General features: G+C 40.6%; 1 long non-coding RNA gene across 1 annotated transcript; it reads left to right on the forward strand.

Moving 5' to 3' along the window:
- The first annotated feature begins 185 nt into the window (after positions 1-185).
- Positions 186-18,177, forward strand: LOC308468058. The gene is made up of 5 exons (XR_013981416.1): positions 186-325; positions 3,596-3,760; positions 4,530-7,101; positions 16,057-16,144; positions 18,072-18,177. It is a non-coding gene; the product is annotated as an uncharacterized lncRNA (long non-coding RNA).
- The last annotated feature ends 2,021 nt before the right edge of the window (positions 18,178-20,198 follow it).

Below are 20,198 nucleotides of genomic sequence, written 5' to 3' on the forward strand. Positions count from 1 at the left end.
CCCCCCTCCCGCTCCGGCTCGCGATCTGGAAACGCGCGTGCGCCCCGCTCGCGGGAGATGGGGGGGGGGTGGCTCAGGTTGGCGGCAGTTAGTCGCTGGCTCGCGGGAGGCCTGTGGGCATGCGCCGAGTGGGGCCGCCGCTGCCGCCGAGGCTTTTGGAGACGAAACCGAAGCTGAAGACAGTTTAGAGGCCGGGAAGCACCTGAAGAAGTAAGAGGTGGTGCGATTTCGGCTGCGACGACTCACATAGCCTGGTCCTGTGAATGGTTTCCCGGCTTTCTGGGTTGAGAAGTTGTCTTCATCACCCAGCAGTGGAAACACGCAGGTGGTTTGACAAGGGATAAGGAGTGCGGAAAAAATCGTTGGCTGGCACGTCAGATGAAAGTAAAAAGCAGCCAAGTGAGAGACTGAGCTCCTTGCCACGTGGAAGAATGGAGTTTCTTCGTAAAACCCACACCCCCAAAAGCAGCGGTTCTCAACTTGTGGGTCCCCAGATGCTGGACTACAACTCCCATCATCCCTGAGCTCTGGCCTTGCTAGCTAGGGGTGATGGGAGTTGTAGTTCAACAACATCTGGGGACCCACAGGTTGAGAAAGGCTGCCCTAAAGGCAGTGGTCTTTAAATTATTAAACAGAGACTATACCTATCTGTATAAAAAGCAAGTAAATGCACAACCCCAACTGCTAAAGGAAGGGCTTGTGGAAAAAATGAATAAATATCCTCTTCAAGGTCTCCACCTTCTCCCAAAGCAATGAGCAATAAAACTATTTCCCCCCCCCCCCCAAAAAATGGAAACCACAAATGTTGACTGAATTATTGTATCTTTATTATTATTTGGTTCATTTAACTATTTGTTAAATGCAAGAGAGGGAGAGTTGGCAGCAACTGAGGTGCAAATGTGGACTGCTGTGGCAAAACTTGCCTCACTGTTCATGATAGAGAAGAATATAGAGTGCAGTCCTTTGTGCAGGATCCACTGGTTGTGGAGCTACAGGATTTGACAAAAGCCCTGCTATGACAGCAAAACAATAGTCTGCCACCAGTGGAATATATTGGCAGCACCATTCCATCAGTGAAGGTATGTTGACAGAGGGAAGTCAGCAGCAGCAGCATAGAAAAACACTCTGCATCCAAGAGATTGCCAGTGTGATTCCCAGCAGGCACCAGTGTGCTTGCCAGTACCTCCTATGGCACTTGCTAAATGTCTCAATAAATATCACCTCAAAAATCTATAGAGCACAAGACACTGCTTGCTCTTCTTGCTTGGTTCATATTTGCACTGGCTTAGCATCCTCTACAAAGAACACTTCCTTAACGTGCCCACATTTCATTAGGTGTCATTAGGCAGAAGAGGCGTATAAAAAGCTTTCCTCTGAGTGCAGCAGCGGCTGACACTGGTGCCTTTCCTTCATTAATGGTGTGGGGACATGGCTGCACCATTTTGTGGGCCCTTTTCTGCTCTTTTAGATGTGGCAGCTATTTTGTGTGATGTCACACATCCCACAACGGCCAGTTAGTGGTGCCACACACCCTCAACAGCTGTTATGTGACCAGGGTCTACTGCACTAATACACCCATTGGCCTCCAAACATTGGTGACTCCTATTTGATGTATGTTATACTTCCTTACTGCTTGATAATGCCTTTATGGATGGCATAACTTTATACAGGGAAGCTCTTTCCCATTGACTTAAAAATGTTGCATAACAGTGCATAGGATATGGTGTAATTCAGCACTCAAGAGCAGCACAACGCCACCAATATATAAAACCCCACACAAGGAGACTAAAACTCAGGTGACAGGACATCTGCCATATTGCTGCATCTCTGGCCTCACTAGGGATAACTTTGGTAATGGGAGAAAGGTCTTCACAACACATGGGAATGGATGAGTTTGCTCTGTAAAGAGCCCTTTGCCTGTATTGCAGCTGCAGAGGGAAAGCAGTCAAAGTGGATAATAAGAGTGATCCGTCTAATTTTGTGCCACATTGGTAGGTTCAGGCCCCAGGCTGCTAGTTGGTTAGCCCTTGTTCCAGACAGAAGTAGAGAATTCAATACAAAATGACTGCATTTATTTAGGAACATGTTATTTACCACTATAGCTGTAAATCTGTAATAATGTGGTAGTCTTCGTCTTTGACAATCACTCATAGCTGAGTAAGATTGTCTTCCATGAACACTGTTTTAACTGAGACCGAAAGTGACTGTAGAGGCCAATTCTGGATCCACACGTCCTTCCACAGTGGGGAAATATGTTTCCGGCTGGGAGTTGATCCACAGTGAGGGTTTGCCAAGTGTACCTTCCTCTTAGCACATTTCTCCCTTTCGTCCTGTGGTAGTCCAAGGTACATAGTATGCATTTTATAAGTGTGTTGAAATGATATTTTACAATCATAATTATTTTGACAAAAATAAAACATTTCCTTGCCATTACGTATGTAATCCTCCAAGACATTGCTGAAGAACCACAAATGAAATAACATAATTGCATATTTAAAAAAACTATTATTAACTCAGAAATTCATCAGTTTATCCATGATACAAATTTATAATAAAAGTTGAGCCAGTTGAAAATACAATCCTGCAGGATTGAGAAAATATTGTATTCAAAAGATTTTAATAATCTCCATATGGTTACTTACAGTGTGGAAAAGTACTTTTATTTGATCATGTACAGTCTTATCAAAATGTAATCCTAAACATGTATACTTAGCTCAGAAATAAGTCCTGTTGCATTTAGTGGGGTTTACCTCAAGATAAATGTGGCTGGATTGCAGCCTGAGTGTAATGTACTTCTATTTTAAACCATATTTTAATTAACTGTTTGTTTGTTGCTGTTTTTTCTATAACGTTTTATTGTAAGTCATATCTGGTGTTAGCCACCGTGAACCCGGCCCTGGCTGGGGTATAAATAAATTTATTATTATTATTACTACTACTACTACTACGACTATTTTACTTCTCATGGGCACAATCTACAAGGAAGCTCTTTTGAGAAAAGCCTCTTCAACACAAATTTCCAGTGGATTGGGCTCCATGTATTTAGAAGTCACTGTTCAGACATTTGCCTGAACACACCAATGCTCAACATTTCAAAAGGGTAGGATCCATACAAAAATTCTGCCTGCAATATTTGGTCCCCAAATATTTGGCATTGTGTGAGGAGGGGATTAGGGGCCTTATTCATTTACTTTAAAAAAAAAAAAGAGGTTTACAACAGTATAAAATAAAACATTAAAATTTCTGATAAAAAGTTAAAAGCAGATATTAAACATATTAATTTTTTTTTTGAAATCAACACTGACTAAAAATAAATAAAACACATGTAACTTCTACAGTGTTGATTTGGGTTCTTAACAAACCTTTCTGATCTTTCCAGGTTGTTTTGATGTGAAAGTTTTGGAACAAACTGTAATGCAAAGTATCCTTTAAAGTAGTTCCCTAAACTCCATTGAGGTGTTAAGATGAAGCACATGCCACACAAAAGAGCAGCAAGAAGTTCTTATTGAGACCTCATTTCACATTCAGACACACAAACCAATTGGTTTGGAATTTACAAGCCCTAAACAAATGTCAACTTCTCTTTCATCTCCAGGAAAACAAGCGGACAGAAATAGATGGATGCCTAATTTCTTTTACTGATTTCTGCAAAATCTCAGAATGGAACCCTGTTCAACTGAATCTGGAAGGTTTCTTTAAATAGTGCACTGAGACATATTTCGCTAAAATAGCTAAATCCTTTTGAGTGAAATCCCTAAAGGTGATTGTATAATTTCCGGCTACCTACCTGAATCTGTATAATTTTTTTGTTATTGCTCATTTAATTATTATAACTTGCAGACCAGTCATATGAATATTTACTTTTAAATCACTGGAACTTAATTCATTAAGACTCCTTAACAAGTCTGCACAAGTGTTCACTTATACACACAGTTACTTAGAAGTAGATTCTTCAGATCTCACAAAGACTTACTTAAGGGTAAGCAAACCTAGGATCAGTCTGTAAGGCTGCTATGCACATTTTATTGGGGTTTAGCCCCTTGAATTGAGTGTGGCTTCTTCGTAAGCATGCATAGAATTGGTATACTTGGGTCATATTTCATCCAATGCTATTCATACTGAAGAGCAAACTAGTTGAAATTAAGGATACAAATAAACATAGGTTTCAGCTGGTTTACTCTGAGTATGATTCAGTTGGATACAACCCATAGTTTGTTCACAGGGCATTTCAAATGCTCAAAGCAGTTCCTATGCATTGGATAAGATTTGTTAAAATATCTATAATTTCTGAGTAAGAAAAACCTTTCTGTGACAGATAATTGCATTTCAAGTTACAAAGTATAAAGTCTTAAAATTGCAAATGCAAGAGATAAAATTTAAGTGCTCTTATTCTAACACCTCTTTAGTAAATAAGAATAACAGAGATGAGGGAGGGGGAGTTTAACCTATTCCCCCCTCATAAAATTCACAGAACATTTCTTCTAAAGACAATAAAGCTGAAAGAAACTTTTTTTTTATTTGCTGTGAAGATTAGCACCCTTTCAGGCAATTTAGCTGCTGAAGAAAAGAGAAGGAAGACACAGTTCTGCATATCAAAGCTGTTTAAAAGAAGTGTTAAAAAGGTCTGTGGCTCACTATGAGAGGTCTTAAAACCAATGGCACACTTGGCTAAGAGAAAGTTGGCACAGCTCACTTGCATTGTGAAATTAATATTCAGATTATACACATTTTAGAAGTATAGGAAGTTGTGTTATATCAGTTCAGACCATTGATCCATCTATGCTGATTTAGCAGGGAATCTCTAGGGTTGCAGCCAGGAATATTTCCCAGCCCTTAATGGAAAGGCTAGGGATTGAACCTGGGACCTTTGTCTGCAAAACATGTGCTCTACCATTGAGCTATAGACCTTCATTTAACATATAGGAACATAGGAAGCTGTCTTATACCGATTCAGACTGTTGCATAATCTAACTCAGTATTGGCACTGACTGGCAGTGGCATTCTAGGGATTCAGACACATTTCTCTAAGCCCTACCTATAAATGCTGGGGACTTGGCCCTTTTGCATGTAAAACAGTTGTACCACTGAGCTATAGCCCTTCCCCTATTTCTTGTACCTTTGCATTTTTATAAAAAAATAGAGGAGGGGCTTTTTATTTCATCTTTTCAGCAACCCATTGTATATGCTCTTGTAGCTGTTTTTTTTTAGAGAAACCATTTAGGTAAGGAGTTTTGTTTCTCACCAAGCTTCCCATCACCTGTGCTTATTCCTATACCTATATTTCTGATGATTCCTGGTTCTAAAACACTATTGTTGCAGGCCATATAGAATCTATGCAACACATCCTTGCTTAACCAATTCCTGGCAGCTTCTTCTATTGGGCAAATATTTTCCCCTCCTGATGCTAACTTCTTTTAAATTATTTTTTTTTTAAAAAAAAATGCTATCCTGCCTTTCTTTTAAAAGAGAGCTTTCCAAACTTTTCATGTTAGTGACACACTTTTTAGACATTCATCATTTCATGACGCAGTAATTCAATTTAACTAGCAAACTGGAGTTTAAACTAACCCCTTTCCAGCCCCTAGAGGAGTTTAGGGAGTGTTTTTGCAACACACCTACACACTGCAAGCGACACACTAACATGTAGCACAAACACAGTTTGGAAAACTCTGTTTAAAAAAGTAAACCAACCCAAACCCTTCAGGTTTCACATGCATGGTTACCCTTGGAAACAGATGTCTGGCACTCAGACCCTCAGGTGGGGGAGAACTTAGACACCTCCTCCCCTTGCCCTTCTTCATCCCCTACCCCCAGCTTGCTTTGTCTTAAGTGGAGCAGTTATTGGGTTTACTTACACAGTAGTTATGTGAAACATATAAATCTGCCCTGTGCAAATGCCCCTGTGTTAAAAAAAGAAAAGAAAGATTAAGTTGTATCCAATGTAGAGGACTTTTTGTCTATAAAATGTATGTTGTTGATTGTCTATATTTAGTATTGCATCTTAATTGCAATATGCAAAGCTCTATACAGTGGTACCTCTAGTTACAAACTTAATTCGTTCCAGAGGTCCATTCTTAAGCTGAAACCATTCTTATCCTGAGGCCCGCTTTCGCTACTGGGGCCTCTTGCTGTGCGTGTGCCTCTGGCACGCAATTTCCATTTGCATCTTGGGGCAAAGTTCGCAACCAGGAGCAGCTACTTTCGGGTTAGCGAAGCTCGTAACCTAAAGCGTTTGTAACCAGAAGTGTTCGTAACCATAGGTACCACTGTATTGTAATGCACATTATACCCTCCAACCTTTGTTAGACTCCAACTCCCATCAGTGTCAGTTAGCATTACCAATGGACAAGGATGATGGGAAGCTGTAGTCCAAATCAGCTGAAGGCCACTATGTTGGCTACCTCTGCACTAAGAGATAATCTAATAATGGCAGTAAAAGGTCTGGTAGTGATTGGTTGAACTGCTCTAATGCCACAGAATCTTAGATCATAAGCAGAACCCACTGTCGTGGAAAACCTCTCATCTCACTAAATGCCCCCCCTCCAAATACACAGAAAAATAAACGAATACCAGATAAATAAAGCAAAGGCATGCAGCTGGAGGTGTGAACTTTTTTTGCTGCAGGAAAGGGCCCTTTGCTTGAGCTATACCATGTTTATAATATGTATGACATCTTACATAAAGTGAATGAAAATAGAGTGGTCAGATTTGCCTAGAGGAGACATGGATTCAAATCTCTTCTTATATAAAAGTTAAATAGTATTATTTTATAATGAAGATACATTCCTCTGTTTCTCAATCAAAGGAGGCCTTTAAGAGTGTCTTCCAACTTGTTTTCTGTATGGGAATTCTGTTGGTGATTCTTTTGAAAGAATGCACACCGGAAATATTTCATAGGAAAGTCTTCCCCAACCTGGTGCCCTCTAGTTCTCTTGGCCTCCCATCAGCCCCAGCCAGCACAGCTGATTAAAACTATAGTTCAAAACCAGGTTGAGGAAAACTGATGTATGATGATAATCCATATTTCTCAGACTTTAATGAACAATGAAAACAATTAAAGCAGCAAAAATAACTTTATTCTTTATACCAGTAAAGCAGCAGGTAAAAACATCATTCTTCAAATCTGGAACTATACTTGATGATCTGATAAAGTTAATAGTCTTTACTTAGACTTTGTTATTTTAACTCATGTGCAACTGCTTATTATACATGCCTGTTGTATAGTTTTGTTTTTCTTCTTTTAATTTTTGTCTGTTATAATTGCTTTATCTTTTATATACATTGTAAAATGAAATAATAATAAAAAGCTTTACACAAAAATATCAAGTATTTAAAATTCCATAGATATTAAAATCTCAATAGGTGTTTGGAAATATAAGTGTTTGCCTGGGACTAAAAATACGTTAAATTAAATGTCAAACAAGTCTCCTTAGGGTGCCACAACTGATGTGAACCAGTTCTACCAGATCCAAGCTCAGTATCCTATCTTCAGTCTAAACCATGCAAACACAATAGTATTTTGGCTTATATTTTATACTGTTTATTTTTATCTTTTATTTACAGGCATTTTTAAGAACCTGGACTTAGACTCACTTGAATCTGTATTGCCTCCTAATTTTTTTAAGCAAAAGTAGTAACAAGAGAAGTACGAATGTTTTGGCACAAGAACAATCACCAAATGAATCTCAGCGTTGAATGATAGTAGCCATTAGTAGCAGAGTTGTTTTACAAGCTAAATTGATGGGTTTAGCATCTTGTAGGATTAGTCTACTGTAATTGCCCTTCTTCTCCTTGGTACTCAGTGGCACACTTCAGGCACAATTTTGCCAAACTCAAGCACCTTTAAGTCTCAAAAGTTTTAATGGGAGATATTTAAGCATGTGCTGAACTCTGCCACTGAAATTAATCAGCATGAAAAACTTCAGCTTAATTCTATCCTTGCTGTTAACCTTGCTAGAATTGCCAGTGGTCCGTTATTCTTAAATTCAACATACACAAAGAAGAGGTTAAATCTGGCTTACTGGTTTCCATTAAAACAACCACAACAACCCTTTCTGCTTTAATTTGGGCCTTCAGGAATATATTTTTAAAACAGATGGCAAAAAGTCTTCTGTAAAGCAATAAGTCATTTATTAAATAAACAGGACACTATAATGGGAAAAATTACAAATTATGGCAAATGATCTTAAGGCACTTCTTACAGAAGGCAGACATGCTTTTCATTTGCATCTAAGTCAGTAATTTATTGTACTTACTGAGTGATACCTTTGTTGTTGTTGTTTAGTCGTTTAGTCGTGTCCGACTCTTCGTGACCCCATGGACCAGAGCACGCCAGGCACTCCTGTCTTCCACTGCCTCCCGCAGTTTGGTCAGGCTCATGTTTGTAGCTTCGAGAACACTGTCCAACCATCTCGTCCTCTGTCGTCCCCTTCTCCTTGTGCCCTCCATCTTTCCCAACATCAGGGTCTTTTCCAGGGAGTCTTCTCTTCTCATGAGGTGGCCAAAGTATTGGAGCCTCAACTTCACGATCTGTCCTTCCAGTGAGCACTCAGGGCTGATTTCCTTAAGAATGGATACGTTTGATCTTCTTGCAGTCCATGGGACTCTCAAGAGTCTCCTCCAGCACCATAGTTCAAAAGCATCAATTCTTCGGTGATCAGCCTTCTTGATGGTCCAGCTCTCATTTCCATACATCACTACTGGGAAAACCATGGCTTTAACTATACGGACCTTTGTTGGCAAGGTGATGTCTCTGCTTTTTAAGATGCTGTCTAGGTTTGCCATCACCTTTCTCCCAAGGAGCAGGCGTCTTTTAATTTCGTGACTGCTGTCACCATCTGCAGTGATCATGGAGCCCAAGAAAGTAAAATCTCTCACTGCCTCCATTTCTTCCCCTTCTATTTGCCAGGAGGTGATGGGACCGGTGGCCATGATCTTCGTTTTTTTGATGTTGAGCTTCAGACCATATTTTGCACTCTCCTCTTTCACCCTCATTAAAAGGTTCTTTAATTCCTCCTCACTTTCTGCCATCAAGGTTGTGTCATCTGCATATCTGAGGTTGTTGATATTTCTTCCGGCGATCTTAATTCCGGCTTGGGATTCATCCAGCCCAGCCTTTCGCATGATGAATTCTGCATATAAGTTAAATAACCAGGGAGACAATATACAGCCCTGCCGTACTCCTTTCCCAATTTTGAACCAATCAGTTGTTCCATATCCAGTTCTAACTGTAGCTTCTTGTCTAGGTATCAAGAGTGATACCTAGATAAGTTATAGAGCTGATCCATTGGGTATGACTAATGCTGGATAGCACCCAATGCATGCTTTTTAGTTTAAGCATTTTAATATGAGGTGAGACTCCTTAAACATTAGAGCATCATGAAACTTAGCCCAGCTGTATCAGTCAACTAAACATTTGGGGGCAGCAAAAAAAAAAAAGCTCTCATAATGAATATTTTTTCATACATTAAGAATATCATAGGATAACTTTATTGGAAAGACTGTATTCCAATGTAAAAAAAAGAGATGCTATTAAGAAAAATAGAATTTGTTCATAATACTCTGGCTCATGCTGCAAAGTGCTATAGATTCAACATCTTTCAAACCTAAACAAATGTATAAAACTTTGAAACTTGCAACTTTGCGAAGGTGAAGTTATTTCAAGCTACCAAGATTTCAGCCTTTAGAAGATGAAATTATGTAGATTTAATTTGCATAAGCACAGAAGTTTCATTTCCAAATAAAGGTTCCAGCAAAGAGTTAAGAAGTTTTAAGCTCCACTGATTTCAGTAGGAAAGTTAAGCACTTGCTTAGTGCACTTTCACTCTGTGAGAGGAATGAGGAATAGATATGTGTGGGATTTGAAACTTCAGCTGGATCATGCCAAGAGTTCTACTAGAGAAGAAAAGATTTTTTTTGGGGGGGGGACAGATTACGAGGTTGGAAATATAATAGTGTCCACTTATCTTTATTAGTAGAGTACATGTATTTTCTCATCCATTCATAAGATGAGTTTTGTCTTTGACTATGGGGAGAGACTTGATCCATATTAATTGTATAACAGAAGGTGAAGGCACAGAAGATTTGGGAGCTGTGATTAGCAGCACTGTATGAAACCCTTTTAGGAGATAATGAATTCATTTGTAAACAAGTATCTGTCCTGGAGGGTCCTTGGTCGTAAGAATGCCAATCTTCCCTTTCTAGGTCATCATGAGAACCCCAGCTCCCCAAAGACTGGTTTACCAGTCCATGGTTTTCCATACTTGGCAGATGACAATAAGTCATGCAATCTGTATATGGTGCTGTGGAGGCAGAGTTTTGTGTTGCTAGATGGTTATTGTTGCTCCTTAGGGATCCTGGCTTCTTTTTCCAAAAGATGGCTTACATACGTGACATCATTGACTGGTGGATTTTTTTTGACATCCTGCTTGTTGGTTAAAGGTAAAGGTACCCCTGCCCGTACGGGCCAGTCTTGACAGACTCTAGGCTTGTGCGCTCATCTCACTCTAGAGGCTGGGAGCCAGCGCTGTCCGCAGACACTTCCGGGTCACGTGGCCAGCGTGACAAGCTGCATCTGACGAGCCAGCACAGCACATGGAAACGCCGTTTACCTTCCCGCTGGTAAGCGGTCCCTATTTATCTACTTGCACCCGGGGGTGCTTTCGAACTGCTAGGTTGGCAGGCGCTGGGACCGAACGACGGGAGCGCACCCCGCCACGGGGATTCGGACCACTGACCATGCGATCGGCAAGTCCTAGGCGCTGAGGTTTTACCCACAGCGCCACCCGCGTCCCTATTGTTGGTTACTCTCTTCCTATTTAAGGTGAAATATAAGTTATTGCTGGTCTTCGGAACACATCACAATCTGATTGAATCTATTACTCTATTTTGAATTAACAGTCATTGTGTTACCAAGCTTCTGGTAGTCATGGTTTAGGAAAAGGTCTGCCAATTCTCTAAGTGCATGTCCATTCAAATGAAGAGCTGACGCATCCAAGCAACCCCACCTTTCTGCTAGCTCTGTCTTGCTCTCTTTGTTTACATTTAAAAAATAAAAATAAAATCCTAGATCATATATAACTAAACACTAAGGTATTTGTCAAAGGATGTCCTTGCAAAAGAGATGTGACGTATTATGAGACCTTTAGCTTTTCAGATATGTGGATTCTTTCAGAGCTCTTTACACCTTGACACCATTCAGACTAGTACATCCATACTAATTCCAGGAAAGAGGGAAGCTGTGACCATCAGAGAGATGGGTAAAAGGCAAGCAAGAGAGTTTCTCTAACAAGTGAAGGTGAAGGAAAGTTCAGTATCTAGAAGTGGAAAGTTTAACTCTCATTTTCAAAAGTGGGGAAATTCAGGCACAATGACAAAATGTGACTCTCCAGGACCCATATCTAGCCCTCAGAAGTCTCCACAGGCCACACACCCTCACTAGCCCTGCCTTGTACCCTCTTTGAGTGTTTTTCCCTGTCTGGAATGTGCCCTTGAACTCTGACCATGCCTCTTGTTTCCTGGATGAAAGATGGAGAGGGGTGTGGGAGTTGCTGTAGATGCTACTGTACAAGGGTAAAATTTACAACTGTTGTTTTTCCCACTTTGCCTCTGGCCCTGCCCACAAATGTAGTCTTGGGATAGAAAAGGTTCCTTACTCCTTCACTTTTTTCATTTCCTTTGTAATATGTTCAGATTTTGATCGCATTAAGCAACAAATGGACATTTCAGTCAGTATCTGGGGATTAGTTGGGAACAGAGACGGCTCCAAACTGTAAGGCAACCTTCCCCAACGTGGTTTCCCTCCAGATGTATTATTATTATTATTATTAGTTTTTATTAAAGATTTTCTTGTGTTACAAACAAACAAACACGGAAAAGTACACAAGAGAACTCACTCTGAAGCTTACCTATAGATGGTACCTAACAGCACGGAAGCTGGCACTGGTACACGCAGGAACCTCACCTAAATGCAGGAAAAGCTGCCCTTCCAGATACTTTGAACTATGACTCATATCAACCCTAGCTTGCATGGCTGTTCCCCAAAACATCAGAAGGATACCAGGTTTGGAAAGGAAAGGCAAAATGAAGTGGCCAGTGACTTGTCGCTCACAAGCCACCATCAGTTCCTGCACAATCCTTATTGAAATGAAATAAACTGCATAAGAGTACAGTAGTTTCTGATTATTGCAATGGAGCCTGTGCAGGAATCTTTCATGATGTATTGTGCCCTATATTAACAGATGGGATAATTGTTGTTTAGATATTTCAGCCACCGAAATGTCTTGGTCAAGTCTTCTGTTCCATGGAAGAAAGAAGGTTTGGCACTCAGGAAAGAAATGTTGAGGGCATAAGGAATAATTGGCTTCTTTCCCAAATTCAGGGACCAAAGATGTCTGGAAGGCAGGCAGGCGGACATACATTCTTTCCCCGCATGCCAACAGTTTCTCTGATCCCTGGTCCATTTCTTTCTCCATAGGAAATGCAAGAATTTCAGTCAACAAAATGACCACTCTTGTACAAACACTCTAGCCACTCTGGCTGCTGCTCCAGTTCTATTTGTTTATGAAAGGATGTGTGCAAATGGGGGAAAGGAAACAAAGTGCTGCACAGTAAAAACACACCTGCAAATGTTCTGGCTTTCCACTTGTACAAATGTATTTCACAAACATTTATTGCATAAAACAGCTTTTTCTTTGTTACAGTTAACATAATTCTTACTGAATCATACTTCCTGCATGGTTTCAAATGAGTAAAATTGATGTTAAAGAATCACTGTTGTTGTATGCTACTCCTGTCTTTGAGCTATGTAAGATTCCAGGGGTTTCAGTCTCTCACTCAGGGTCCGTATTTCCTTTTGGAAATGTGGCACATCAGAGACTGTGTTATTCGTAGGATATATAGTGTATTTACACATATATACAACCTGAGCCTCCAGTGAAGGTGTTCACAGCATTAACACTCCAAGCAGGCCTTGCTTTTCTCACAGCCAAAGCCTTGAATGCAAATAAGCTCTCAAACCTCGCTCTCCGAAAATTGCTCTGACTCTCCTGTTACTGCTTTACTTCTAGGTCACATTACTGCCTCTACCCTAAACTTCTAACTCACATTGTTTCAAACTCTTTATTTTAAACTCTGGCTTTATTAGTTGCGGGAGGGGCCCCAACCATTTGGCTGTCTCACTAAGTCCCTTGGAGCCCATGTTTTCTGAATGGCCCATAACCTGCCTATCACCTCAAAAGGAAACTAAGTAAAGGTAAAGGTACCCCTGCCCGTACGGGCCAGTCTTGACAGACTCTAGGGTTGTGCGCCCATCTCACTCAAGAGGCCGGGGGCCAGCGCTGTCCGGAGACACTTCCAGGTCACGTGGCCAGCGTGACAAGCTGCATCTGGCGAGCCAGCGCAGCACACGGAACGCTGTTTACCTTCCCGCTAGTAAGCGGTCCCTATTTACTTGCACCCGGTAGGGTGCTTTCGAACTGCTAGGTTGGCAGGCGCTGGGACCGAGCAACGGGAGCGCACCCCGCCACGGGGATTCGAACCGCCGACCTTTCGATCGGCAAGCCCTAGGCACTGAGGCTTTTACCCACAGCGCCACCCGCGTCCCTTAAAAGGGAAACTAGCTGAGCTTAATTATCTTTTAACACTTGCTGATCCAAGGATTAGAGATGGCTAGTACACCTCTTAGCACCCCAAACCTTAATTAGATTCTAATACTTTGCTGGATCCGGGGATTGTAGTTGTCTGGTAGTTTTCTGAAATTAGCAGTATTTAATTAAATTCTAACACTTACTGGTTCCAGGGATTCAGAGGAACCTGGCACCCACAAATTCATAACACTATATAACTACTAGGCTAATTATAGCTAAGGCATTGTTCAATTTTATAGCAATATATTTTAATTAGGGTTGTCAATAGATTAGACATATTTTAGTTATTAATCTACCTTTTAACCAATTAATATATTGAGTTCAAATATAGTTGCATTTTTTCCCATGAGATACTACTTTTTGTGCTACTGAGTGAAATAACTTGCAACTTGATTAATAAAGGATCATTGTTAGAAGGACCATCTTTATCATTTCCTTACGCATTCTGTATTGCAGTAATAAACTAGGGCTACAAGTGGCTTGAAAACTATATAAACAACTGTGCTCTTGAGGTATAACAGCTCCAAAAAAGTTGTCTTTTTGTTCTTAAATCTACTGATTTAAACTTTTCAGTTCTGATTTTAGCTTTTGGGTACTGCCTTATTAAAAACTCTGCTTTATGTTACATACTAACTGCATCTAATGAAAACATATTGCAATCAAAAGTAAGCAGCATTTTAGCAAATTAGATTAAAATATGTCTTCAAAGCCTTTCCTTATCTTCCTTCATAATTATCTCCTGTATGTAAACAAGGTAAAACAGACTGGTTTACCAGATAAACTAATCCTGCAGTGATCCTGGAACAAGTGACTAAAGTGCAGTTTTTGTTTTGACATCCCAAATTTTCACACCAGGAAGTGTAAGTTTCTCTTCCTTTAATGGCCACCATGGAATTTCTAAGGACTTTTCAAATATGTTTAGGAGGATAAATGCAACATAATCCTTGCTTTGTTCATTGATACCAATGTAAGTTGATGGCAATTTGATATTGCATGGGCTGTTCAATATCACTTCTTTGTATATTTGAGCTGAGATATAAAAGAATGATTTTCTTGCCTACATTTTAATACGATCAGTTAGTGTATTTATTGTAGGGTTTTGTTTTTGTTTTTTGTATTTTTACTTATGATCACAAGGAATAACAGCAAAAGCATTTGTGCCTTGACATTTCCTGTAGTAGCTTACACCACACTACAATGAAACCATCTGCATCATTTATTGCAACCTTTGCCATTCCATGCTGGCTGGAGCTGATGGGAGTCCAAAACATCTGGAGGGCACCACATCAACAAAGGATGGTTTGTTAAAAATTGTGTATATAAAGCAACCTTAAGGTCTGTTATAATGTTTGTTTAGTTTTTTTAGAAGGCGGAACCCATTGTTACAGCCTAAGACAATCAAGAGTCTTTGAACTACAAAACAACTTTCAAAACTGGGTAACAGAGTAATGTAAAAATGAACATATTTAGCAGTTTCCACTGACCCACTCAGGAGGTGAATTATTTGCTTTGTCTCCTGTTCCTTTCACCCTTCAGTAGTTAATATTTCTGAAAACGACACACAGGGCCAGACTTGGAACCCTTCCATATGTCCTTTTTATTGTGCATTCATGATTATTTGTGCTCATGATGGTAATGGGATTGTTACATTCAAACTAGCTTTCAATACTGTTGGTGTCTGCAAAAGTTTTGGGGCCAACATACTGCTTCATTTCCAATCAGTGTGTGTCCTGTAACTTCCTACTGAAATCTAGTAACTTTTTATACCACAAAACTTTTGTCAAACTCAGTGCTTTTTTCCTAGAAAAATAGGTGCCAGTACTCACCATGAACTTGTTACAGTAAGTGTCACACTTTTTAACAACAAAAGAGGTGCTGGTACTGAGTACCCTTGAGTACCCTAAAAGAGTACTGGTCAAACCTACCGGTAAGTTGCATTACAGTTTAAGAGTGCACTCCAGATAGCAATAATGGGAAACATCAACTAATAAAGCAGAATGAGATGTGGACAGTCCAATATAAATCTACCCTTAATGCACTTTTGCTGTGTCAATGACATATTGCAGAATACACCTGCAGAAAAATCACCAATCTGGGTGGCCCAACGTGATAGTTTTTGGTAGTTTGCCCCCATTATTGTAAAAAAAATATTGTTTTAATAAAAAAGAATAATCTCTTGTTGTAGTGGACTGGGCTATTGGGTTGGACCCCAGCTGTTTAATTCTTTCCTCTCTGCTAACTTTTCTCCTCATAATTGCTCTCCTCAAGCTGCCTTTGTCCCAGAGCAGTGTGCTTCTAACAATAAAAATAGCTAGAGGAGAAAAAGGTTAAGCAGCCCATTCCTGCATTATTTCTCCATTTAAACTTGAAACTTCTCATGTTTTTTTTTTGTTTTTTGTTTTGTTTGAAGCATAACAGAAAGATACAGGTAAGTATGTGGCGTTCTAGTTTGGACCTCAACCTATGACTTTTTAAAGGTGGCTTTGGATGCAAACAGGGTAAGCTTCTTTCATCAACAACCTGCATAGAAATCTGTGCAAATATTACCAGTAAATCAAACGTTTTGGCAGACTTTGGTAAATTTGAAATTGATTTCATCTGCTCTTGTCTATCAAATTTAAGGATTTTCCTCTGTAACATCTTAACAAATCAAATACATGCAGTTAACTTAGGTTCAATTCAGATAACATGTCAAACCACGGTGAAGAAAGCTTGAGGCTGCAATCCTATACCTATTTAGTAAATCCCATTGAATGTAATGGTGCTTATAGGGTCCTCATGTTTCATACTTTATAGAGGACAGTCTCAAGGTGTTATCCAATCCATGTTTGGTCAGTGGTGCCACCTGGGCCAGATTTTGGGGCAGAGGTACAGGACCCCACTCAGCAGAATGAGCAGGAGGGCCCTCAAAAGCAGCAAGAGAGCCTTATCACATTTTGAGGTAAAGGAGTGCATATAAAGAGCGATAACACCATAAAACTATTAACTCCAGGGGATAAAATAATGTATCTGTTTAAAGATACCATTAGAAAGGAATGCAAGGCTTAGACTACAGACTGAGCAGGAACACAGATCACCTGGTCACACTCATTCCCACTATGGAAATATGCGCCAGAGTTGTATTTTAAATGATAATTATTTATTAATTTGCATCTATACGTGTAAATCAGAACATGCAAATCTGTGCCCTCTTATTTGATTACATGTTTCCTCCAAGGCGACATGAAAGTGGCCACGACAGTGATTTACTTCTGAGTATAGCATTTCTCTGTAGGCAGTGCTTTTGCTTCTGTGTGGTGTCTGAAATGGCAAGACACCGTTTTGTCCAGAAGCTGCTGCACTACGAGTGGGGAGTAAATTTATGAAGCTGAGCAGACAGAATGTGAAAGCACACCTACAGCCCTGAGCCATGATTTTTCTTCGGTAGACAGATACTATTTATAGGATTACACTAACAGGTTATAACATTGTATGGTCTACATTTAGCACACAAATCCTGCTTAAGTTTCCAAATGATAGTGCAAACCATAGTTTGGCATGATGTCTCAAATGAATCATGATATGAGGGATGTATGGTTCTTGAATATTGGGATATGTCAAGGCTTGAAGTGGGAACTCGTGGTCTGAGGCAGGTACCAGGGATTAGGTACACTCAAGTCACAGAACCCTTTTCAGGTACTGAAAGAAATAGTAGCATTCAGCATCAGTCCCTGAGATTAAGTGGCAGCAGGCCTTTGGTACTGCCAGGTCTTCTACAGCTACTAAGAGCCTGGCACTATGTCCTTGTCCTGGTTACTGACAGAGTACCCCCAGTGGCGGAGCTTCATGCTCTGGCACCAGGGGCAAAGAGCAGGTGGGAGTGGGGCAGGTGCGCGTCCCAGGGGCATGGCACGCCGCCCGCAGGGGCATGGTGTGCGTTCTGGGGGCAGGGCGCGCCACCTGTGTGGGCGGGGCGCCCAGCGCAGGCAGGGGGACAGCCGCAATGGAACCCCACCAGGATCGTGTTGCCGGGGGCGGTGCGCCCCCCCCGCCCCCTCTTCCTCCACCAGTGAGTACCCTACAATTGGGTCAGTGGATCACAGGCAGGGAAAGAGGGGTTGCACTCTAACTTGCAGTTTTCCCATGGCATTTCGTTGGCTGCTGTGAGAACACAGTGCTGGACTAGACAGGCCTTTGGTCTGATTCAGCAGTCAAGCTCTTATATTTTTAATATTAAACTGAGAACTGAACATGCAGCTTCCAACACACTGGCCTGTTTCAAATACTAATTTAAATCAGCGGCAGAAGTAGGCCCCATTAGCTAAAGTGGTGCTTCAGGTTAAGAACAGTTTCATGTTAAGAACAGACCTCCAGAACGAATTAAGTTCTTAACCCGAGGTACCACTATACTGGAATCTTACTGCAGCTAATTTCCCTCCAAACCAGGATAGAGAACATGTGACCCTCCAGGTGTTGTTGGAATCCAGCTCCCATGAGTCCCAGCCAGCATGGTCAGTGGTCAGGGATAATGAATGTTGAAACCCCGCAACATCTGAAAACCACAGGATCCTCATCCCTGATCTAAGCCATAGTTTAAAACTGATAATCTGAACTCAGCTTTTGTGGGTGCAGATTAGGTGCAGATGAGTAGCACATTTAGTACTGCGAAATATGGATGGAAATGTGGCTTCTCATTTGTCTTAAAGTGCCATTGGAAATACACATCCTTGCCTCCTTTTGGCAGCTGCTGCATCTAGGTGCATATAACTAGGTATGTGTAACCCCTTTTTGCACAAGAGTCTCTCCTGTTCAATTGAATTTTAGAAGTAGATTTTAGTTAATAATTTAAAAATCAGAACTTGAAGAGTACATCCCCTTCTCTATTAATTCTGGTGTCCCGAGCAACCCTGATGTCATTTAGTTGAGAATATCAAGACATGAAATCATAAGCTCCCGTGCAGATATGAAATAAGTACAAAATTAAAACCACAGGAATCTTGAATTAAACAATGGAATGGAACAGAAGCTGGTGATGTGCCATCAAACTTATTTCATGGCTTCAAGTTGGAGATGTGAAGACCCAGGGGAAAAAATAAAACAGTTTTGTTTCTTCTACCCGCCCCATCCAAGCCTTTCCCCTCCCCAGGACATGTGAAAGGATAGATAAGTTTGTTTCAACCTGGGCAAACCTTCAGCTTTTAGAAGTCCATGATAAATACAATGACAAATATGAAGAAACAGAAACTGATTGTGGTGGCTCAGAAAAAGAGGTTGATTAAAATTCATGTAATATCCCTCTTTGCTTTGTCACAGTTCTGTTTGTGGATATGAATGCTTTATGTCTGCTTCACATTGTGGAGGACTGTAGGAGACACAGGGTGGTAGTCAGTGCTAACCCTGCTCACGGTACACCCAATACTAACTTAGCTACATTACTTTCAGTGGGTCTACTCTGAATAGGACTTACTTGAATAATTTTCAGATTACACAAACATTTTCTTTTACTATAATGTTGGCAGTTTCTCCTGTTCCTGGGAGTGGGGAGGTTCCACCTTTTCCTTATAAACTGGAAAAATGGGGGGGGGGGGAATGCTAGGTTGATTACAATTCAGCAGTTGTAGCTCCATTTGTAATTAAAAAAAAATATTAAGAAGTAAATTCGATTTGTAATTATTAACCCAAAATTATTAACTTTTAATATACCAAACACAATAATTTAATGGCAAACCGATCCCCACCCCACCCCCGCAATTTCCCCATGGATTCAAACATCCGGAAATTTTACACTGGAAACATCCAATCAGCAAAAAGTTGGCTGGTGTGTAACCTCCACACTAAAAAGCAACATCTGCATTTGGACAAGCCATTGTGCAAACTCAGCAAATTTGCACAGTGTCCTTATTTTGCAAAATTTATTGCTGGTGATGACAAGGAACAAGGAGTTTGCCCTCAAGCACTGGAAATCTTTCTTAGCTATGTGTCTAGGTTCTGAAATTTTATCAGGCATTGCCTGTGCACCTTCAGGCATAACTTTTTAGCCATAAGGACTAGGAACTTCTGTTTAAAATGAAAGTTGTTCTTAGGAAGCTGAATTTTGTGCCTAATACTGCACTGTCTACTTTTCCTGTACTTCTGCAGAAAGACAGCATATGCCCACTCCTGACAACAAGCTACACTGACTCAGTGTAACCCTTCGTTTCCTTGTAATTGTCATTAGCTCCACCCTGTTAAGAGAACAGAATAAAAACATTCTAGAAAGAACAAATTACTGGAATTGCTCTGTGTAAAAATTATTCAGTCTCAAATCAAGCAAAGTATGGGGCTGCAGATTTGGGGCATTTATTCCAAAAAAGTTTTTCCGGCCATAACCCCCTTTCTTTCTGCCCCTATTTCCAGACCACCTTTGCAGTCAAGAACACAAGGTTCCCAAAGAGCTTTTGCCATATCACAAGTGACCTTGCCAAAGGATGTTTTGCTGTTTTCTCCCAGGCCTTGACGTGATGTGAAGTTCTCAGTATTTTACAAATGGCTGTTGTGATGCTGGGGCTGCAGAGTTGGGTCTCTTGCAAACAG

This window comes from Podarcis pityusensis (assembly GCF_964106645.2).
Source record: "Podarcis pityusensis genome assembly, chromosome: Z".
Taxonomy (NCBI): Eukaryota; Metazoa; Chordata; class Lepidosauria; order Squamata; family Lacertidae; genus Podarcis; species Podarcis pityusensis.